The sequence below is a fragment of the Talpa occidentalis genome, unplaced genomic scaffold (genome assembly GCF_014898055.3).
Source record: "Talpa occidentalis isolate TD23 unplaced genomic scaffold, MPIMG_talOcc4v2.1 talOcc4.3, whole genome shotgun sequence".
In the NCBI taxonomy this organism is placed as follows: Eukaryota; Metazoa; Chordata; class Mammalia; order Eulipotyphla; family Talpidae; genus Talpa; species Talpa occidentalis.
Genome location: NW_023603184.1, coordinates 120,157,472 through 120,178,739, shown reverse-complemented (window position 1 = coordinate 120,178,739; position 21,268 = coordinate 120,157,472). Strand labels below are relative to the sequence as shown.

At 41.3% G+C, this 21,268-nt stretch overlaps 1 protein-coding gene and 1 pseudogene across 2 annotated transcripts in view; both read left to right on the top strand.

The window, feature by feature from the left end:
- Positions 1-611: 611 nt before the first annotated feature.
- HECW2 (HECT, C2 and WW domain containing E3 ubiquitin protein ligase 2) overlaps positions 612-21,268 on the top strand; it is a 355,083-nt gene continuing 334,426 nt past the window's right edge. The window contains exon 1 of one of the 2 annotated variants that reach the window (XM_054699957.1): positions 612-663. The gene's annotated coding sequence lies outside the window, so the exon portion shown is untranslated. Of the gene's footprint in view, positions 664-11,771; positions 11,815-21,268 lie in introns of those variants that run through there. The other variant, XM_037523745.2, reaches the window with a different exon arrangement.
- LOC119255174 (40S ribosomal protein S12-like) lies at positions 7,452-10,298 on the top strand (annotated as a pseudogene).

Here is a 21,268-nt window from a genome sequence, read left to right as displayed (position 1 = left end):
CCCTGCATAACTGTACTAAACCCCTGAACTTTGATACAGGTGCCCTCAGGTTGTAGCAGTGGTAGTCTAGGAGGCAGTCTCCTTACTAAGCTTTAAATATAAATTTAGGTCTATCGATAATGATATTTCCATTTTGTTCACATATAATTTTCTTGAGTTTCTCTACATGTATAATCCCTTATCAGATATATGATTTGCAAATATTTTCTCCTATACTGTGGGATGCTTTTCTTACTCTTCTGATGGTCAAGATTTTAAATACATACACATTCATTGTTCCTTTATAGCTCTGTTCTGATCCCTTTAAGTTGTTGAGTCAGAAAATTACATTTTTATATGCTGTATGCTCTAAAACATAAACTAATAATCCCTTTAAAAGCATTAGTCTCTTAAATGATATAGAAAACAAGTTTTGGAATTATAAACTAAAGTTATAGTATTGTAACAGTGCAGTCCCCAGGAAATAGGGAGATTCCAGGTTTCCTGCCCCACCCAAGGGAGGGTGGAGCTGAGCTGGGAGAGAAGAAACTGCAGAGGAGACTGAGGAAGGAAGTAAGCAGGATGGAGAGCCAGAAGGAGACCTGAAGGGGGCACGTGGAACAGAGAGACATGTGAAGAAACTGCGCTTGCCTTTTGGTCGTGGACTGGTTGACACAGATGTGGGTGAGAGACCCGTGGGGAGGTGACAATGCGGTTTTGTCTTGATTTTGATTTTGCTCTTTTCCCTCCAGACTTGTCTGGTGGTTTCTGATCCTTTTCTGTGGGTCTGCACTGGAGGATGCTTTAGACTTGTGGCAGGCTTCGGGGCTTTGCTCTGGACCAATCCCATTTGGATGGACTTTTACCCACGAGGGAACGGGTAACTTTGGGTGCTTGATTTAGAAACTATAGTCTTAGTCTTTTCTGTATTGTTCACTGATTGTATTAATGTTCCTTCCCACGAAAGTCTCATTTGTTTTGTGTTGATGCAGTGGATAGCAGAACCTATTTAGAGCAGGCAGGTTTGTGTGGCCTGGGTACCCCTCTCCCTGCCCTGTAACAGTGACATTAACTTTTACATAAATAATTTTCCTTTAAATGTATTAGTCTCTTAAATTATGTATAAAACAAAATACAGTTATAAACCGTTGCTGCAATAATATACTTTAGCTTTAACAATTATCTGTGGATTTATCTTTACTGAGAGCTTTATTTTTTTCAATGGCTTTGAGTTACTATATCGTATCCTTTCATTTTTCCTTGCAGGACTCCCTTGACCATTTTTTGCAGGGCTTGCCTGGTAGCTATAGGTCCCTAAACTTGTGTCCATCTGGGAATGTTCCAATTTCTCCCTCATTTTGAAGGACAGTTTTGACAGATATGAAATTTTTGGTAAGCAGTTTTTTTTTCCTTACAGCACGTTGAATATCTCAGTCCATTGTCTTCTGGTCTTCAAAGTCTTTGATGAGAAATCTACTGATAGATTAGAATTAGAATTAGAATTAATGTGACGATACCTTGTATGAGATGACATGTTTCTGTCTTGCTGCTTTCAAGATTTTTTTTTTTAATCTCTGTCTTTTGATTGTTTATAATATGTCTTGGTATAGTCTTATCAAATTGATCTTGCTTGGAGTTTGTTGAGCTACTTGACAGTTATATTTGTATTCATGTTTTTCATCAAATTTGGGAAGTTTCCAAACATTATTTCTTCAAATGTTCTATCTGCCCTTTACCGTTTTCTGGGACTCCCGTGTTGTATATGTTGTGTGCTTGCCAGCATCCTAATGGTCTGATGGACTCTGCTTGAATTCCTCAATCTTTTTTCTTTCTGATCTTCATTGTTAATAATTTTTTCTTTCTTCAAATTCATTGTTTCTTTTATCTTCCTCCTCAAATCATCCCCTCAATACTGGTAGCAAATTTTTCACTTCCGTGTATTTTTCAAGTCCAGTATTTCTCTTGGGCTTTTGTTTAGGTTTTCAGTCTCTTTATTTACATTGATATTTCCATTTTGTTCACATATCACTTTCTTGAGTTTCTCTACATCTTGGTTTTTTAAGCATCTTTGAAACGGTTCTGTTAAAGTTTTTTCTAGAATATCTGCCATTAGTTATTTTTCAGGGGCAGTTTCCATTGCTTCAGTTTTTTCCTTTGCATGACCATACTTTCTGTCTTTATGTGTTTTGTGGTTTTAGTTTAACACTGGATATTTAAATTTAATAATGGTAGTTTTAGAAATCAGATCTTCTCCCTTTCTCAGGTTTAATGTTTTTGTTATTATCTTTTAAATTGCCATAGGCTGTCCCTGTGCAAGGATCAGCCTGAGGTGTAAGCTTATTGTTTTCTCAGTTCTTTTCTGAGCCTTTTGCTGGGAATTAATGGTCAGTTTATATTTTTTTCAGTAAAAACAGTAGTTTAATAATGTCCTAAGTGTAAGTGTCTGACTCATGAAAAGGGAAAAAGCAAAAAATGGAGGAATAAAAAAGGCACTAGCCCTTTAAATCTCCTTGAAGTCACTGCGGTTCAAAGAAATGGTTTTGCCTAAGGGACAATGGGTGGGGCAGCAACAAATGCTACCTACCTCAGTATCTTTGTGATCAGAAGCAGTTTCAGTGATCAGGTGACATCCCCAATGTTTGGAGGACAGTATTCTTTTTGCTCTCCCTGGTTCCTGTGAACTGTGCGCAAACTATTTCAGGAACACATAAATACAGTTGTCGGCTATGTGACTGGGTGTGTGGCAGGTGGATAACTGTTACTGTGCTCAATTGGCCAAAATTGCTCATAACTTACCATTCAAATCTCCCTCTCACATTGTAAGCCTTCAGTAAACTCTAGATTTCTAAAGTCTTATGTCAGATAGATTCTGATAGTGCAATTGTTGTCTAGGTAGATAGACAGATTTCTGCTGCTTTTTACTTCACTATCTTCCCAGAAACCTCTTCAATTTATATTTAAGGTTTAGTCAGGAGATTGCCTAATGGTCTGCCTTTGAACCATTCTGAGGGTCCCTGTATCAAAGTAAATTTATTGGCACAGTGTAATGAGACTGAGGAAAGCTGAGTTTTTAACTATGCGGAGTCTGTATCACTTTGCTTGTTGTGGCTGAATCTCTGAACTGGCCGCATGCTGCTGAGAGGAACATGGAAAGCAGCTGCACTGAGAATAGAGTGACTGTCATAGGCTCAAAGGTGATGAAATATGAGGTACCCACGGCAGAGCCTGTGAGAAACGTGATCTAAGCCATGGAGTAGACAGAAATTTAGAGACATGAGAGGGTTACACAATAAGTCATAGTGGGCGTAGACTTCAGAGGCCTCCACCAGTTGAATACCCAGAGGTGGGACCAGTTGCCTTTCCACAGTACAGGAAGCCCACGACAGCCACTTCCCATGAGAGACCAGCACAGATTCAGAGCATGCCATGTGGACATCTGATGTAACTTTGTCTCTACCCTAACATTGTCCCTACACAATCACATAAGACTCCTCTGTCATCTCCCCTTTCAGGCACTAGCTTGTGGTGGGGACAAACTCTGGGAGATTGAACCTTTTTAAACAAAAGACACAGTATTAATTTATAGAGACAATTTAAATTTATCAAAATAATCTTACCAGGGGGCATTTTTTTTAAATTAAAAAAATTATTAATACACAGGAAAGAGCAAATCAAGGACAAAATAAAGAAGCATTGAAATATTACTACTAATAAAAATGTATTTTCAATGGAATCACAAATTTACTCACATTATGTTAGTATTTTTATATGAGTCCCTAAAACACTTAGCTCCTTTTGAATGAATGAATAAGTGGATGATGCTCATACAGATAATATATTGCAAAAATAATTTGGGGATGGGAAAACATTACTGTAAAATATCTTAGGAAGAAGGTGATTATGGGCAGAACCTCTGATACAGTGAGATGCTATCTATTAATATCGCAGCTCAGCAATATGATTTTTCTTGCTGTTTCCTTCTTTTGGAATGGTCTATTCCCAAATGCCCAGTCTTTATTTAAGTGCTATTTTCTCAGGGAAGATGTTTCCCTCCACCAGCTGATATTCTATCCCCTTGAAATCTTTCATATCTCTGTTTTCTTTTCTTCTTAGCACTTACCATTATCTGACATAATGAGTGCTTTAGAGATTTTGTGTTTAGCTAGGATAGGTAACACTAACGGTTCTACAAGAAACTCCCAAATCTGAGCATCTTAGCAAAAGGAAGTATTTGTTTCTTATTTTGTCTTGATCTGGGTGCAGGTGGGACTATTGTTCTTCATGGCTCTTAAGTGGTTCTCAGAAGGCCAACTTGTGTGATGCAGTGCTACTATTTGTCAACATGTGGCCTTCATGATATAGGGGAATACAAAGAGGAGAGAGAGAAGGTACACCATATAATCAGCCATCTTAGTCTAGAAATGATCTACATGTTTTGTGCTGTTATTATTTTTTTTGCCCTGATGTCTTATTTGGTTCCTCTCTGTTACTGCTGTAAGTGGAACCATCCGATATTTTTCTTTTTCCTTCTGGCTTATTTCACTGAGCATAATTCCTTCTAGTTCCATCCATGATGCTGCGAATGGCATGAGTTTATTTTTTTTTTTGATTGCTGAATAATTTTCCATTGTGTACATGTACCACATCTTCTTGATCCAGTCATCTATTTTTGGGCATTTGGGTTGTTTCCAGGTTTTACCTATTGTAAATAGTGTTGCAATAAACATAGGTGTACAGGTGGTCTTTTGAATCAATGTTTTTGTGTCCTTTGGGTAGATCCTTAGTCAGTGTAAAAAAAATAATAACAGTACAAAACACAACAAAGCAAAAATGTACAATTATAAATCAGAGACATACGGCAGGAGAGGAGGAAGGAGAGGATCAGAGGGAGGAGAGGGAGGAGCACAGGGCACTGAGGTGATGGTGCATGAGTGCATGGGTGCATTGGTGAAGGAAGCTACGGGAACTACACCTGAGGGGTGGGGGGAAGCAAATATTGTTTAAAAATGGGCAATGGTGATAAAATGTAAAAAAGAGATGTAAACAAATATAAAAAAATAGAAATGATCTACATTAGTTCTGCTCACATTTCCTTGGATAAAAATAGTCATATGGTCACTTAACCACAAAGCAGTCTGGGAAATACATAGAAGTATATAGAAATGGGAATAAATCAATATATTTGCCTTTTCGCCTGTGAGCTATATTCCCCAAATGAGTCACATCCTGGAAAAATCCCTTTCCTATGTGAGATCTGTGACTTGCTTCTAGCCAATGAATATGGCAAAAATGAGAGAATGTTACTCCCTTATGTTATGTAAGACTCTAGTAGAACACTGATAGAAGAGAGATCAATTCTACTGTTGGTTTTGAAGAACAAGCTACCATGAGTGCCAGAGTCATTAAGAAATGAATTCTGCCAACACACTGACTGAATTTTTCCCCAGTCAAGTCTTAAAATGAGAATGCAGCCCAGCAGGCTCCTTGATTCAGCCTTGTGAGCCCATAAGCAGTTTCCAATTAAATTGTGCCAAGATAGTCAACCCATAGAAACTGTGAGACTGTAAATGGGTGTTGTGCCAGCCCACTAACTTTGTGGAAATTTGTTATACAAAGGTGGAAAACAAATACATTATTGTATTTTTTTAAAGATTTATTTTTATTTATACAATAGCTGAGGCACAGACCAGAGGTGCGGGAGGGTGAGAGGATTCACCAGAGACAGAGCGGGGAGCAGAACAGGCAGATGAACTGGAAACACTTTTGAGGGGAGCAGTGGGCGAGAAAGGAGAGGTCTGCCGCACCATGTGGGAATTTCCCTGGCCCACCGCACTCAAACTCTCGCTGCAGAGGCTGAGGACAGCTTCACAGCGCTGTGCTCAATCCTCTGCACCACCGGGGAGGTGCTACATTAATGTATTTTTTAAAAATACACTCCTTTTCTTCCTAAGGAAGGCAATCTAGTATTTTTTCTGGTCTTAAATTCAAGATCTTTGGATGATGTATAGTCCTCTCCATCAAATCCAGATGTGGTGCCTATACTATGGCAGCCTGTGATCCAAAAGGACATGACATTGGCCTTCTCTGACGTCCAATATGTAGTGATACACACCCACAAAATTGCATTTGGAAAACGAAAGAAAGGAAGACTCACACAGTAGTGTACTGTTCTGACTAATTCTGAAATCCTGGGTGAAGCGCTGTGACATATCCTTGTGCTGGCAGTTTAGAAAATGTCAAGACTAAATTCTGGTTCTGCCCTCAGAGAGGCTCTTCCTAGTTCATTGTTCACTCTACCCTCATATATTCCCCTTCTTCTTTTGGACACCCGCATTCTCTCCCTGGCCACATAGGAAATGGGGAACAATGAATTGGATCCCCTTTGGGGTGGGTGCAGACAGAATAGAAAGCCAGTTTAGTGCACATGGAAGTCTTGAACTGACAAAGAACTTTTCATGTCTGGGCTAATAATTTCTTTGGTAATATAATTTCCTCTAAAATAAATAGGTTTCTGATCTTATTGCTTCCAGTCAGTTACTTATGCCAGTAACTACAACCCAAGTGTTTTTCTAAACATAAGCTTTAAAACCTCTCTCAATTTAATGGCAACTCTGAGGCTGTCTGACCACACCCTGATTGGATTTTTTTCCTGGCTGAGTTTTACTGGACCTTTGTCTGCCAAAGCATTTATCAATCCCACCTTTCACTGTTTTGAATCTAAAAACAGTTACCTTACCACTTTTGCAAAGACCTAAATTTCTAATATTCTTCCATTTATTTTTTAAAATTGGATATTCCTCACCCCCAAACTTAATCACTTTCTTGTGATATTTTGTTATATGCAACCAATAGCTTCCATTACTTACTAATAATTCTTTCTAATCACTTAGTTTCAAACTGCTGACTTGCACAAGTTAAACTTTTTGCAGCAAGTTTGCTAATTGTTTTGCCACTGCATATTGTCACCATTGTTGTTCTAGCTTCCAATACTAGTTTCCTTGCTGCTTTCTACTGAACACCTAAGTAAATGCCACATATTTATATTTTAATTATAGCAATATTCTACTTCAATTATAGTTAATTGATTCACCATCATCAGGATCATTAATACTGCCTGGTGTACCAGATATTGTAGTCCACATCTAAGTAGCTTAATAGTGTATTTCTTGCTCACAATACAGTTTTCCTCCAAGTGATGATTCAGGGATCCAGGATCCTTCCATTTCACATGACACCATTTTGACATATGACTGCTATGGTCTCCAATGAAGGTGAAGAGAATGAGAGATGTCACATCGGATTCTTAACCTCCACAGTGTAATTGATACCTGACATTGCTGCTGTTGGCTTAGAAATGATCAGACTTTAATATAATCAAAAAATCATTTTTTATCAATCAGAATTTGGCCTTCCACTTTCTTTCCTAATCATCGATGATTTGAGAATAGGGGATTGCTGTTCATTTCAAAGTCATGGAGAAGGAGATGAGAATGGGACTCATGATCCAGGTCCGCAACCAAAGGGCAGTCCCAAGTGGGTTCCACCAGGGGTAAGGCATAGGGGAGTTTTAAAGGATCAAGTGGTCTGAATGGTCTGAGTTTTAGGTCATTTGTTAGAAACTTTTGCATTGGTTAATAGGAGTCTTCGCACAAAAAGCTGGAATGTGGGATCTTTTTTAACAACCAGAAGTTGGCCTTCTAGTTTCTTTCCTAATCATCCAAGGAAGGAACAGGGAATTGTTCATCATAGTCATGGAGAAGGAGAAATCTGTGCGTGGGTATTCTCTAGTCACTAGATGACAAAGGGTCATCAGGCTGCTGAGTCAGGATGCTTACTTTTCAACTAGAAGTCTCATCAGGGCTATTAGAAACAAAATGCAGTGTGTTTAACTCAAAGTAAGTTCCAGAGAGCTGAAATTCTGCTTGACAGAATAAGTCACATGGTTATCCTAAATGACAAGAGACTGGACAATGTAAAGGGACCTATGGAAATTGTAAACTCTAGTCCTTTCTGCCACATCTCACTTATTATTTGACTCTGCTCTATGCCATTTGAATATAAGTTTTGGAAGGACAGGAATTTTGTTTATTCCCTTCATTTCTGTATCTTTCAACACTCAGAAGAGTGTCTGGCTCCAGTAAGTGGTTATTAAATATTTGCATTAAAAAATATATGAAAAGGAGAATTCAGAACTTCTTATCATGGCAGTGGAAACTAGAAAGGATTCTGAGCAACCCAAATAGAGACCATAATATATATGTACTAAAAGCTCACATACATTTTTCACCAAACCTCCTCCCTCTTGCAAACCATTTTAGACAAAATTCTAATGAGAATATTCATGTAGTCTTATCAATCCCTTAATGGATAATAAGCAGGAATTTAGAATGAGATAAAATTTTTTGAGAAAAGACAAGGTGATAGGTAGGAAAGACATGGAATCCTATGTTTATTCTTAAAGTTACAACAACAAAAACTAAACCTGAGGTCATTTAGTGGAGAGGCAAAAACATTTATACCTACAGAGGTTCTAAGGGTGTCAGTGAATCATAGCATAGTAAATAAATCATAACCACTACAAAAACAGGCAATTAAAGTTGGGATATTTTTCAAAAAAAGGTAGAAAATACATTTCAGAATATATTTTGGCATTAAAATGGCTAGTGCCCTAAATTCCCTAGTTATACCTAGTCATTCACTCCTACGTGATGGTTGCCAGATATAGAAATATATGTCTCAAACATTACTTTGCTTAGTCATTTCTTCAATTGAATACTATACTGATTAGAGTACATTCAGAACACCAGGTTCAATAGGGATAGATTTGTGTTTTGTAGAGTCTGAACTTTATACAGTTCAGAGCTTTCCTTAAGAAAAGAATATGCAATTTTCCTGTAGAGTTGTGTGGTGGAGGAGGCTTGGGTATCTTCAATATTTGGTTTCACAGATAACCCACTGCCTTGGCCAAGGAAGGCTTTGATGTGGAGGCATAATGGATGTGATACTGCTTTCCAAGACTTGCTAACCACCATCATTCACCATAGCTTAGTACGGGGAATTTTTGAAGCTGCAGAAGCCTCAGATAAGGGCCAAGTCTCTATTTTTGTGGCTGCATCCAACTGTGATGAGTATGTGTATGTCAGGGTGGAAGAGGCCCTTTGAGTTCAAATCAACCTGGTTAAGGTTGATGACAAGAAACCAGGGGACTGGATAGGCCTCTGTAAAACTGACAGAGGGGAAACCCTGCAAAGAGATTGGTTACAGTTGCATAGCAGTTAAGGACTATGGCAAAGCCTCAGGCTATGGGTGTCCTCCAGGAGTACTTCAAATGCAAGAACTCAGCAAAGAAAAAACTTGCTGTTTCTCAAAAACAAAAGACAGTACAAAAGGAACTACAAAATAATATTTATTTAGAATTCAAAAAAATCACAGCAAATTATAAATTAAAAAAATTGCAAGTACCAGACATCAACAAATCCAGAAAAATACCATGATTTTAAAAACTGCCTAATGTCTTTACATTTTTTCCTGCATATCTGCACAGTGCGATTTTTGATTTCTTCATATGAAAATCATTGCTTTCATATTTTCTTCTACAGAGTTAATGGATTAGTGTTTCCATTAGCACAGTTGATTGAAAATTTTTTATTATGATAGTCTTAAGAACAGTCTTCCCAGTAGAAACAATAAGATAACTCTGTGTTATCTGTGTGTGTGTGTGTGTGTGTGTGTGTGTGTGTGTGTGTATGAGAGAGAGCTCGATTTCCTGGAATAGTCTAGCAATGATGTCTGGAATGCACAGATCCAAGGAATAATGAGTCGGGCTTTTTGTGACATGTGACAGAACACATAACTGAAGTTGACCTGAGGATATAAAAAGGATATATTAGCTTCAGGGGTATAGTTCAAGTCAAATATATTTGCCTCCAGAGGCTCAAAGGACATCATGCGGACTCCCTCAGCGTTATCTCCCTTAAAGTTGGTTTCATTCACATGCATTGATGATACTGACATGTCATTACTGGGTTATACCCTTCCAAATGAGTTGTCCTTAGTTTAAAGGACTTTCTTTTTCTGAGTTGATTGAGCTAAAGCCCCAGAATGAGTTCCCAGACCAATATGCCCATCTCAGAACCACTGCTGTGCTTTGGAATATGACCACTGGCAAATTCTATGAGCGCATGGGAGGTGTCAGTATTCTGGAACAAGAAAGACCACGCGCTAAGGGAAGGGTAGTGCTTAAAGGAAAACTGAATCGCTGTTACAGAGAAGAGGGGAGAGATAATATTGAGAGCACATACTTAAAAATTCCGAAGTAACTGATACTCATTATTTGGAGGGCCCCAAATGTGTTGGGTCTTTCTCCACATGGCTAGAGTTAATCTGCAAAATTGAGTAAATCTTTCTCATATCTGGATAGAGACTGAGCATGGGGGCAGGGGGTGGTGGTGGTGGAGGACCAATATCCTTGTATTTCAGGGTTTTAAAAACTCCTTTCCCTAAGTGGCACTGAGTCAATGAAGATGCTGTAGAATAGAAAGCTGAAAGTATTAATATAGTAATAATTTATTTCTAGTGCCCTCTTTAGGCAAAGTAGCTCGGAGCGCTTTCAACAATCCATTTTTAGTCGTGACCACACCCCGTGCAGGTGACATGAATATTAACGTCCTACCCTTGCAATTGGGGAAATCGAGGCATGACACTCCTGCATTTAACTTTCCGGTGGGATTTGGGAAGAGCCCTGGCTGCATCACCCCAGAGGGTCTCCTGTTTTCTCCGCGGTGCCAGTCGGAACCCTTAAGTCCTGCCGCAGCCTGGAGATTCGTCTTCCAATTAGCTGCACCCGCTCCACTCTCCCGCACCTTCCCCAGGAAGGTCCAGCTGGCCAGGGTCTGTCTGGCTGTCCCTTCCTTCTGCTCCTCCCGTCTTCCAGCCCTTGGTCCCCGACGTCCTGGAAGCCCCCATCCAAGCGCCCCCCAGGCCGGTGCGGGCAGATGCCGCCGAGGCTTCTAGCCGGAGGGGCGCGGGCGCCGCCCGAGGTGAGCGGGCTGGACCTTTGGTCCACCGAGGCCCGGGGCCCCGGGACTGGGGCGGGCGCCCGGGCGCGCCGAGCCAGAGGAAGGTGGCGGCGGGCGGGCGGGAGGCCGGGCGAGCCAGCTGGGAAAGGCGAGCGGGGGCGACGCAGACCCGCCGGCGGCTGCTCGCGGGCGACGCCTGGAGAGCGCGCGGCAGGGATCCGGCGCTGCGGGGCCGCTGGGGCCGCGCCGCACCCCGGCCGCCAGCTCGGCCGCCAACCTCCTCGCTGCGCCGGACACCCGGCACCCCCGATCGCCGCGGGAGACATGGCTCCGCGCGTCCCCGCCGCCGCGGCCGCTGCTGACTCGGCACAATCGGCGGGTCGCGCGGGGGGCGCGGCGTAACCCGGGGTGGGCGGCGGCGCGGAGCCGCCTGGGGAGCTCCGAGTGTCGTGGGGCGCCCAGGAAGATGCCAGCACAAAGGCGAGCCGAAGCCCAGCCCGCTGCGGAGGGCGGCGGGAAGAGCCGCTGAGGGGCGCGCCCGAGCGCTCCGTGCCTGCGCCGCGCCTCTGTCGTCGCCGCTCCGGGTCTCGGGATCGGGGACAGCAGTGCGGGGCGCCCGCGCTCGGCTCCGTGGCAGCGGCCGCCGCAGCCCGAGCTGCATGCGACGCGCGGCGGCGCCCCCGGCCGCCAGCCTTCCCCGGGGAGCGCGGATCGGCCGGAGGGCGCCGGGGCCGCTGGTCTGGGAGACTTCGGGGCGCCCCGCCGCCCCGCGGCCCCGGCCCATCTGCAGCCTGCGGCAGCGGGCGCCGAGCCCCAGGTGAGTGCGCGGCTCGCGCCGGCCCTCGCGCCGCAGGTACCCGATCGCGGGAGGTGGCTTTGTTTTCCTCCCGCGCGCCCCGGCGCGGTCATTCATTTGACATTTGGGCCTCGCTGTCCTGAAACGCGCCTGAGCTTCACTGGAACGTGTTTCAAGGTTTGGTGAGCCCGAGTAACTGAGACTTTGGGATCTATTTGAGCATCACTTGTGGAAGAAGAGGCTCGTTTCCTTTTAGGTTTGGAATGTGTGGGGAACACCTTTGGCTGGGGCTTGGGGCCTAGAGGAGACTGGGGCTGCAGATTTAGGCGTAGATGTTTCCGAGGACGTGCAACTGCAGAGGTCTGGCTCTCTTGTGCCCGGTCTTTTCCTCTATTAGCAGTGCTCAAGTGTTTCCCCTTGATTATTGTTATTAATTTTAGGAACATCTTTATGGGCACATTTTTTTTTGATGGAGTTGAAAGTCTTTGGAGACAATACAGAAGCACAGAGTTACAAGGGATCAATCAATCGATATTAAACTTCGAAAAGGGAAGCAGCAGCGATCATCATAGGTAGAGGTGGACTGTAGGCAAACTTCCCAGGGGCCTGCGGCCTTCCTGAAGCAAACTCTGAATTCTCATTGTGCACATACCTTTGTCAGAGTGTGAAACTTGTCGTGCATAGTTGTCTACAGTTTGACATTTAGAGGAAAAAGATTTTCACATAGTAAGTAGAGTCTTTTATTCGATCTAGTGAAATTTCATGTATTCTTTTTGCATTACAAGTATAGTTTTCATTTTATTGTTTCTCCTATTCCCTCAAGGGCTCATTTCTTCTGTTGCCTAGAGAGAGCTAACCCCCCCCCCCCAACAACAGATGGCTGTGTGTTCTGAGAGGTTATCTTAAAATGACACTCACCTCATTTGTAAGCAAAGAAGGATCAGTTATTAAGCTTATCTTTTGAGTTATTAAGGCGAGAGGCCTAATCTGGATGGGGATATTACTAATAGTGTGAAAATCTGGAGCTGGCTAATCTGTTTGGTCATCAGAAGATTCCTGCGGGGATTGTTTATATAGTGTGGGAGACAGATGGCATCACTAACAGATAAGAGAAGCCTTGTATAAAGGGTCATTGTCTTCTTCAGAAATGATCCACTTCACTGTTAGGAGGTGGGGGAGGGTGGTGAGAAGACAATTTTGATCTCTCAAAGGCAACTTTCTAACCTTACCACTATTCTGCACTCTAATCGATTAATTTCTTCTTTCTTTGAACATTTAAAATGTCATCACTGAGCTATTTGTTTTGATTATTTCTTTGCCTTTAATTGTGGTTATGTGAAGCTATTTAAGTGGTTATATTGACAAAAATATCTTTGAGTTTACAGTGATTATAGCATTTATGGGAGGATGACAGTCATAACTTTCTTAGCTCTTGTATACAAATACTCCCTTCTTTGTTTACAAATGAGGTGAGTGTCATTTTAAGTGGACTGTACCCCATGGACTCAGACTCATTGTGGCTCCTGGCTGGAAGGACTTATTCCAATTGGCATGAGTTCAAAAGGGCTTCAGCTATGGATAATGCTCTACTTTAATGATTTAGCAACCTAAGACATTTGCTTACTGTTGCCTCCATCATAGCATTGAACAGCCTTTGGCAGTGAATCCTTATGAATGACTGTGGAGTCCAGGAAGAAATCAAAATCATTCTGAACATTTGAGACAAGCCAGCTGTGGTTTTTCTGTTCCATCACCATTGTGGATTATTTATGTGCTGTAGATTGAAACTAGATTACAAGACTGTTCTTCCCTTTTTTTATGAATGTGAGAGTAAATATTCCAGTAAATTAATGTTCACCAGCCACAGGACTAAATTTAGTGAAGAACATGAGCAACGTCTGACCCCTCTGAACAGGAAGTATGAAATAAAAGTAAGCATTGGCTCTGTTTAACTTGGGCAGTGCGATCTTGGGAGACAAACATATTTTCTTACACTTTTCAAAGACTTTTAAATCACTGACTTCAGCAAAATGCAAGAGAAACTAACGTTGCTACATATAGTTGAGGATGGATGCTATAGCTTTTTCTTCTGGAGGAATGTGTTTTGCACCAAGGTGGCTTTGGGCTCTGTCCAGTTTCAACATGTGCCCTGGCATCAATGAAAGGATCTAACATTCAAAATACTTACTAAATCTGTCACTGGTATCTGTACCCTCCCACCAGGTTAATGTGTCTCTTGTGAAGTGTTCCTTTAAGAGAAACCCGAGGTACCATGTTTGAGGGCTTGCTGTTGACTTGGCCAGGATCTACATTCTAGCGTGTTGGTGCCTGCTTTTTTTGAAGGGGGGTGGGTGGGAAATGGAACCAGTCTTGCATGGTGTGTTGGATAGGGAATGGCAGCATGGGGTGAAAACCTTTCCTGCTCCATTGCCATAAAGTAGGCCTGACCCAAAGAGACAGGACTATATTTGAAATTTGGTTGACCTAGCAGAATCACAAATTGCATCTTTACAAATACTATGACTTTTGTGTGGGAATATGACTGATATTAGGAAGATGACCAGATGTCCTGGTTTGCCTGCAACAGTGCTATTTTTATTCTTACTGACCTACCTTAACTATCAAACATATCCCTTCTCACATTTAAAATTACCATGGTTTGGATGAAAAATTATACAGTCACCTAGATATTAAAGCTCCTTAACTGTTTTCTTTGACATTCTCTCTGAACTTAAGATTTTTAGTCTTGCTTTATTTTATTTGCCAAATAAAAAGGATAAGGAAAATGTTTAAGGGAAAAAAAAGAAATAGCAAGGCGTATAGAAGAATGAGGTGATTGATTGCTTGTCATCTATTTACACTTACAGGAAGCAGAATAGTTTTGTCCTTTAGTTGTTCCGTGTCTGCTGTGGCAGTAAGCTCATGTTATTGTTGCCTCCAAGCATGATATGAATTAACTGAGGGCTGACAAGAACTGGGAAAACGCCTGTGATTTGGGAAAGCAGCTTTAACAAACCCTGTTTGGAGTCCTGATGTATGTGTGGCTTTTGCAGATAGAGTGCAAGTTTCAAAATCCAGTATTTGGTCCAGTTCTTGGATTTACTGAGTATTCAGAACACAAGTATTGTTGTGAACACTTGATTCCATATTATCCTAGTTTCCAAGCTCTCTGGGCCAGGAGGATGATGGAAGAGCCTTTGTGTTTTCTGTCTTTTCTTCTGACTGCAGCCTTGGGTTTGGGCCTCAGCTTTTCATGCAGAGGGCTTATAGAGAAGAATGTTTTGTATCTGATCACCATGTGAAAATTCTCATAGGGGTCTGAGATCACACAGGTGACCTGGAGGGGCTTTTGGTTCCAACGCTAGATATACGAAACTTGTCGCACTTACTTCTATTAACAGTTGTCAGTCTCCTTTGATAAAGAATCATCTGTTTACAATAGTTCACTGGCACTGTTGTTGCAATTAATTATGACTGTCATCGTTTCCATACCTGCTTCTCAAAAGCTTGGTCAGCATGCCTGAATGAGAAGAAATGTATGTGTCTCTTTTAAAGTAGAATGACCATGTAATTATTTTTCTAGACAAGGACACTGAGAGTAAAGGGGGGTACTAAGTTGAAGAGACACCAGACCACCCAATCCAAACTGGGACCATTTCAAGAAAACCATGTTGTGTGGTTGTCTTAACTGTGGCCCAAGTCATTAGTTTTTATATGAAGAATACCCACCCAGTGGAAAAATGTCCTTGCTTCTTCTAGATTTTTTCAACATAAATGAATATGTAGGTGCATACATACATTGATCATGTAGATGTATATGGGTTGAAATTAACCATTTTTTTTCATTTTTTTAAAAGATTTATTTATTTATTTTATAAAAGCACTGGGTACAGTCAGAAGCGTGGGAGGGTGAGAGGATTCACCAGAGCCAGAGCAGGGAACAGAACAGGCAGACTGACAAAATACACTGCTGAGGGGAGCGAGTCAGGAGAGGTCTGTGCGCCATGTGGGACCCTACCCAGAGGCCGGGGGATCTGACTGGCGCTGCAGAGGCTGCAGACAGCTTCGCAGGCCAGCGCTCAACCCCTGTGCCACTGGGGAGGCCTGAAATTAACCATTTAAGGTGCAGTTATTTGGAAAATTGTGGCCTTTATCATTTCCTGCATGAATTGGCATTTTACCTAAACTCTCTGTATTCAGCCTCTCCAAACCTTAAATCTTGCGTGTTTCTGTTGGTATAATTATCTTGCTTAAAAACCTTTGATGGCTCTGCATTTGCTGTTCTCAAAGTAAGGTCTGGTGATTTGATGGTTAGGATGAAAAAACAATGAAAAAAATTCATTAATTCATTAAAGTATTGTTTATTGAATACATGCATGAGTCAGTCTCTGACTTAGGTAACAGGAGTTGACCAATGGAAAAAACAAAGATCCCTGCCCTTGTGAAATTTTCATTCTGTTGGGGATAGGGAGGAGTGGGAGACAAATAATAAACCAAATAAAGAGGTAAGTTCTATAGCTTGTTAGGAGGAGGCAAGTACTTTGGGAGAAAGAGAAGGAAAACAGGATGTATGTGGTTGAGTAGCTTTCATGGAGAAAGAAACCTTAACATTTAGAAGGAGGTGAGAGAAATTAGTCCTGCAGATGTGGAGTGTTCCAGGCAGAGGGACAGCCAGGCGATTACAAAAGCCTGACAGTGAGAATGTGGATGTGTTCAATATGAGAAAGATCAACATGATAGGGTGGGGTGACTACGGAGGAGTTGGAAATGAGATCAGAAAGATGGTGTAGGAGTGGCAGAGCCTGTGGAACCTTGAGATATGAGAGTGATTATGATGTTAGCAGAAATTTCATTTTCTCATTAAATATTTAAAATTGTGTTTGTCCTGGGAAGAATGTACTGGTCAATATAGCTTACATTTTATGAATGATGCACTTCATCTTGGTTAATATACCTTTTATGTCATTTGCTTATTGTTTATTTGTTAAAATAGTGGATTATTTGATTGTTGCTTGTTATAAATTATATTCCCATTTCACAAAAACAGATCATTGACTCAAAAGTGGTTCATTGAAGTTTTGAAAAAATGATGAATATAGTAATGTAAACTTTACAGTTCAGAATGTCATAAATATACTTAGTGAACTGAATCCAAATGCAAATATAAAATGTCAATCTGTATGTGTAAAAACAAGGGAATCCATGAGTGTGATGATTTCAAAACAGTAGCTGGAATTGAAAAATGCAAATGGAAGATTGTTTATTTATTGGGCTTGCCTTTTATTCGCTCCTAATCCTCAGTCATGGCCTGTTATGAAACTTTGTCCAATAGTGGCACGAAGCCATTGATGTTTTGGTGTCATTTTCAAACAAAGCACAGTGGCTTCTCTGTTATACTATTGAAGTTTTCCAGGGCAAGCACACAATAATGCTCCCATTACAAAATTAATGTACTATATTGCTACAGGTAGGTAAGCGATTAAAACTTCAGTAGCATCACTAAAGGATCCTTGTACAAAAATAAGTCTGAGTCATATTATTGACGAGACACTTGGAAACTCAGCTGGAAAGTTGAAGTTAAACATTATTCTATAGAGAAACCAGAAGTCATTGACAAAATTTATTTGTCAAATGACATAGTTGACTGTTGCATAATATTGGTGGAGTAGAGTGTGGAAGAGTGATTGTTGTCAAGAACATGCTAGTAGATATTTCACTTTATGCTTGGGTGAAACCATTGAGGTCATGCAGAGAATGAATCAGCTTTTGGCAATTGTTCAGGGAGAAGTGCTTGGTGATACTGTGTGCATTTATCACTGAAAGCTATTGCTGTAAGGGGAGGGGTTTTTTTTTTTTTGGTTAACAGTTATTTATGGGGTTGCAAAGTTGCTCAGGGGGCAGGACTGCCAGGGCGCTCTTTTATGTACAGATAAAAAGGTGATGGCTTCGTGAAGCAAAGGAGTTGTACCTAGAAGCCAATTCACAAACTACTGCTTCTCAGAGATGTAATGTCTTCTGATTTGAGGAAATTTGAAAAGAAAGTGAAAACTGGATATAGCCAAATTGTAGCCCTGCAGCACGTGGGTGTGCTGTGCAAAGTGACAGGCAGTGAGTACAAGCCTGCTTCTCCACGCAGACCTGCGCTGCCTGGTAGGGGAAAGATGCCCAAATAACACCTTGTCTGAGGCGTAAGATGTCTGTGGAGCAATAAAAATGTTTCTTCATGACATTGATTAGAAACGATTTCTCTCATACCAAGCGCATACCTTGGTTTTATACTCTGCCCACAGTGAACTATGTCAAGGACTGGGGGGGAAAGGAAGAATTGGTGACAAATAAAACAATTTTAAGACTGAGATTTTTTTTTTTTAACTAGAGATAATCGGTCCACATTGATCATAAAGGACTAAGGAGGTAATATTTTCTGGAATGGACAATCTTTAAATAATCAGGTCTCCAGGACTGATTGGAAGATTAAGAGCACAAAGAGATAGAACGTAGTCTGGTCATTTTGATGGGGACAGGATGCCGTTGTATATTTGGTATTTGAAAGCATGCTGGGGACCGTGGCGGGAGGAAGCCAGGCTTTAGGATTTTGTGCTAAGATATGGGGTGGCAGGAGGTACAGGCAGAAGAAGGACGCTGTTAAGACCTACGATTGGAAATGACCTTTCTTAGCTTTTTGCCCTAGGCTTGGCTTTATTTCAGACAAATAGATTTGAAACTCAGAGATATCCAGGATATGCTGCATGTTGCTTGACCTACCTTAGAAAGAACAAGTGCTTTTCTAGTGGTCTTGGATTCTCTTTGCATAGATCTCCCTCCATTTTCCCTCCCTCCTTTTCCCTCACTTCTTCTCTTCCTTCCTCCCTCTGTTTCTTTGTTCTTTCCTTATGTAAGTCATTGAGTTGGCATCTGTAAGCTAGAAGAGATGTTGAGAGCTCACCTCCTGTATCTCTGTCTTTAGGTGGAAACATGTGGTGTCCAAGGCAAGAGGGCTAAGAGCCTCTAGGAGAGGGAAGTTCTGTTCCTTCCTCAGCTAACCCACTTTAATGTACAACATCCAGTTATAGTGCACATTTCAATTTGAACCCTCATTCTTCAGTTAAGATCTGTTTCCCATCTTTTGGGAACTCTAATAAAAAGTTGAAATCATTGTCTTTTCTCTAACATCTATTGTAATGGCATTATTTAATCATTCATGATTATTCATTGAACAGACATTGAGAGAGAGCCTTATATGTGCCAGACTGTATGCTAAGTGAGAGGTATAAAAGAGGTTAATATTTAGACATGGCCTTATCCAGATAAAACAGGGAATCTAGTAGGAAGCAGCCAACAAAGATATAAATAAACAAATGTGTTTGTAATTGCAAAGCAAATGTGGCAAAAAGATTACACATGTTAAATCTTGTTGGTGGGGAATGGTGCATTATATGAAATTCTGAATGTACTTTTGAAGTGTTTTATAAGAAAAAAATACAAAAAATGGGATGTATGGGAAATGTGTTGTAGAGGGGGACTTTGCTAGAGAATGGAGTATTGCAGATTTCCTTTAGACAGAGTGGTTAGGGAAGACTTCAAGTGCAATTTATCATTTGCCTATATGAGAGGAACAAGGACAAATTGGACAGGGTTCTGAGAAGACTCACAAAGATGATAACAGAGTTGAAAAGAAGACCTGTGAGAGCAGTCTCCGAGAAGACCTGTGAGAGTGGTGGAGTTGACCTGATGCAATGATTTGGGCTATCTTTCCCTTAAATTTATTGGGACTTTTGCGCATCCACATTCTCTGTATTCACTTCCCATGGTCAGTAGCAGGTAAAGCAAGTGCTTCAGGTTAGAATTACATGTTAGAAGAAAACTGAAATTTTGTTCCTATAGTTTAGGGAAAATTGGAGAGGACCTAAGAAGCAAACTAGTTCAACCTTCCTTTGAAGAAATTTCTCTGGAATTTTCTTGACAGAAGCTCTTTAAGGTCTTCCTCCATTCGGAATGAGCTGGTGGTGAGTGCAGCACTCTTCACTGGGCAGTACTTTACATCCAATGAGTACCTCAGAGTCATCTCCATTTCAGTACTTTTGCCAAAGATAGTGCTTCCTACCCGGAATGCTCACCAGTTCCACCTACTCTTTCAGGCCCCATACGTTGCCCCTGTATACAATTTTAAAATGGTGTTTTTCATCGTTCACTCCCCTGCCCCTGGTTTACTCTTCTCAAGATGATGGAATTCCTAAAAGAAAATGCAGCTTCCTTTGTCAGTGATTGGCAGTAAGAATGGGGAGGGAGAGATGATATCCTAATCTGGGAGAGCATAGAGGAAAGTGCATTTAGTTTGACATTTTCCCGCCAGCTGCTGGTATGCCGCACCCTTGGGAATCACTATTTAATAACAATCAATATCTTAACCATATGATACTTTAAGTGGTACACTAGTGATTTTGTTTCCTATTAATCTTTTTGCCAACTGGATTTTAAGCACTCTGAGTATGTGGAAGCCTGGCTAGTACCTTTGTATAATGTCCAGGACAGATCATGAAGAGACTATTCAGTATCAATGCCTAATGGCTGAGGGAACCATCTGCTTCTTTCTCATGGACCATTATAAAAGGCTGTTATTTATATAAATCAGATATTAAGTTGGCACAGATGCTAAATGTTTTGTAGTTTTAAAATGGCAGAAAGTCAAGTCTTGGAGGTCTAATTCATTCAATAATTCTCATCTCAGAAACTACCTTCCTTTATAAGTCTTCTAACTCCTCGCTATTCAACACAGAGCCTACAGATCGGCAGCATCAGCATTACCTGGAAGCTTCTTAGAAATGCAGAACTCAGGCCCCATGCCAGACCTACTGAACCAGAATCTCCATTTTAACAAAACCTCCGTGTGTTGTATGCATGCTAATGTTTGAAATGTATTGTTTTAACTTACAAGAATTCAGAAATTTAGCAGGAGTACTTGTCTTCAAGGAGAAGCTGGAGCTGAAGATCTTATCAGTTTATAGATGAGATTGTCGGTACTTTCTGCCCTGTGGTCTGGAATTACACTTTTCTTGTAGGAGCTTGCCAGGTTAGACGATGGCTCTGTAGGAGAGCCCTGGAGTAATCTGGTAAGTGGATGATGCTTACGTATTAGACAAGGTGGTGATTGTAGGAAGTTGAAGCAGCTGTTGGAAACAGAAACTAGGAGAGCTTGGCAAAGGTAGAGGAAGATAGCCATGCAACCTAAAACCAGAGGTAAGGGAAGAGGTCTTCCCTTTATGACTGCAAACAACTTCTTACTTTCTGGTTTTAGATTAATCTCAAACTCTCATGCCCCAGAGCCAGGAAGACCAGCTGGATGTGCTATCCATGTGCATGGAGACCTTGTGGAGTGGCGAGGATCATGGTGAAGGGTTTTTTTTTTTTAACCAAAGGAAAGGAGATGTCACCACTTAGCTCACCCAGCATGGCCAAATCTTCAGTTTTTTACGCT